The sequence below is a fragment of the Diorhabda sublineata genome, unplaced genomic scaffold (assembly GCF_026230105.1).
Source record: "Diorhabda sublineata isolate icDioSubl1.1 unplaced genomic scaffold, icDioSubl1.1 Dsub_22, whole genome shotgun sequence".
Taxonomy (NCBI): Eukaryota; Metazoa; Arthropoda; class Insecta; order Coleoptera; family Chrysomelidae; genus Diorhabda; species Diorhabda sublineata.
In genome coordinates this window covers 31,175-34,008 of record NW_026614155.1, presented here as the reverse complement: position 1 = coordinate 34,008, position 2,834 = coordinate 31,175, and positions in this window count along the sequence as shown.

Genomic DNA, 2,834 nt, shown 5'->3' with positions numbered 1-2,834 from the left:
TTTGAGTGAGTTTGCAACTAACTTTGTCAGATATCGTCGATTTACATCCATTGAAGCCATTTGAGGTCGATTGTCACTTTGTGTTGATTGAAAATTTTCAAAGTTTATCTTCGTAATTTGAAGTCGAATTTCAACATTTCTTATATATTTCAGCGCGTTTGCATCTAACTTTGTCAGATATCGTCGATTTACATCCATTGAATCCCATTGAGGTCGATTGTCACTTTGTGTTGATTGAAAATTTCCAAAGTCTATCTTCGTAATTTGAAGTCGAATTCCAACATTTCTTATATATTTGAATGAGTTTGCCACTAACTTCGTCAGATATCGTCGATTTACATCCATAGAAGCCCATTGAGGTCGATTGTCACTTTGTGTTGATTGAAAATTTTCAAAGTCTATCTTCGTAATTTGAAGGCGAATTCCAACATTTCTTATATATTTGAATGAGTTTGCCACTAACTTCGTCAAATATCGTCGATTTACATCCATTGAAGCCCATTGAGGTCGATTGTCACTTTGTGTTGATTGAAAATTTTCAAAGTCTATCTTCCTAATTCGAAGTCGAATTTCAACATTTCTTATAAATCTCAGTGCGTTTGCATCTAACTTTGTCAGATATCGTCAATTAACATTCATTGAAGGCCATTGAGGTCGATTGTCACTTTGTGTTGATTGAGAATTTTTTAAGTCTATCTTCGTAATTTGAAGGCGAATTCCAACATTTCTTATATATTTGAGTGAGTTTGCAACTAACTTTGTCAGATATCGTCGATTTACATCGATTGAAGCCCATTGAGGTCGATTGTCACTTTGCGTTGATTGAGTATTTTCAAAGTCTATCTTCGTAATTTGAAGTCGTATTTCAACATTTCTTATATATTTGAGTGAGTTTGCAACTAACTTTGTCAGATATCGTCGATTTACATCCATTGAAGCCATTTGAGGTCGATTGTCACTTTGTGTTGATTGAAAATTTTCAAAGTTTATCTTCGTAATTTGAAGTCGAATTTCAACATTTCTTATATATTTCAGCGCGTTTGCATCTAACTTTGTCAGATATCGTCGATTTACATCGATTGAAGCCCATTGAGGTCGATTGTCACTTTGCGTTGATTGAGTATTTTCAAAGTCTATCTTCGTAATTTGAAGTCGTATTTCAACATTTCTTATATATTTGAGTGAGTTTGCAACTAACTTTGTCAGATATCGTCGATTTACATCCATTGAAGCCATTTGAGGTCGATTGTCACTTTGTGTTGATTGAAAATTTTCAAAGTTTATCTTCGTAATTTGAAGTCGAATTTCAACATTTCTTATATATTTCAGCGCGTTTGCATCTAACTTTGTCAGATATCGTCGATTTACATCCATTGAATCCCATTGAGGTCGATTGTCACTTTGTGTTGATTGAAAATTTCCAAAGTCTATCTTCGTAATTTGAAGTCGAATTCCAACATTTCTTATATATTTGAATGAGTTTGCCACTAACTTCGTCAGATATCGTCGATTTACATCCATAGAAGCCCATTGAGGTCGATTGTCACTTTGTGTTGATTGAAAATTTTCAAAGTCTATCTTCGTAATTTGAAGGCGAATTCCAACATTTCTTATATATTTGAATGAGTTTGCCACTAACTTCGTCAAATATCGTCGATTTACATCCATTGAAGCCCATTGAGGTCGATTGTCACTTTGTGTTGATTGAAAATTTTCAAAGTCTATCTTCCTAATTCGAAGTCGAATTTCAACATTTCTTATAAATCTCAGTGCGTTTGCATCTAACTTTGTCAGATATCGTCAATTAACATTCATTGAAGGCCATTGAGGTCGATTGTCACTTTGTGTTGATTGAGAATTTTTTAAGTCTATCTTCGTAATTTGAAGGCGAATTCCAACATTTCTTATATATTTGAGTGAGTTTGCAACTAACTTTGTCAGATATCGTCGATTTACATCGATTGAAGCCCATTGAGGTCGATTGTCACTTTGCGTTGATTGAGTATTTTCAAAGTCTATCTTCGTAATTTGAAGTCGTATTTCAACATTTCTTATATATTTGAGTGAGTTTGCAACTAACTTTGTCAGATATCGTCGATTTACATCCATTGAAGCCATTTGAGGTCGATTGTCACTTTGTGTTGATTGAAAATTTTCAAAGTTTATCTTCGTAATTTGAAGTCGAATTTCAACATTTCTTATATATTTCAGCGCGTTTGCATCTAACTTTGTCAGATATCGTCGATTTACATCCATTGAATCCCATTGAGGTCGATTGTCACTTTGTGTTGATTGAAAATTTCCAAAGTCTATCTTCGTAATTTGAAGTCGAATTCCAACATTTCTTATATATTTGAATGAGTTTGCCACTAACTTCGTCAGATATCGTCGATTTACATCCATAGAAGCCCATTGAGGTCGATTGTCACTTTGTGTTGATTGAAAATTTTCAAAGTCTATCTTCGTAATTTGAAGGCGAATTCCAACATTTCTTATATATTTGAATGAGTTTGCCACTAACTTCGTCAAATATCGTCGATTTACATCCATTGAAGCCCATTGAGGTCGATTGTCACTTTGTGTTGATTGAAAATTTTCAAAGTCTATCTTCCTAATTCGAAGTCGAATTTCAACATTTCTTATAAATCTCAGTGCGTTTGCATCTAACTTTGTCAGATATCGTCAATTAACATTCATTGAAGCCCATTGAGGTCGATTGTCACTTTGTGTTGATTGAGAATTTTTTAAGTCTATCTTCGTAATTTGAAGGCGAATTCCAACATTTCTTATATATTTGAGTTGCTTGCAACTAACTTTGTCAGATATTCTCGATT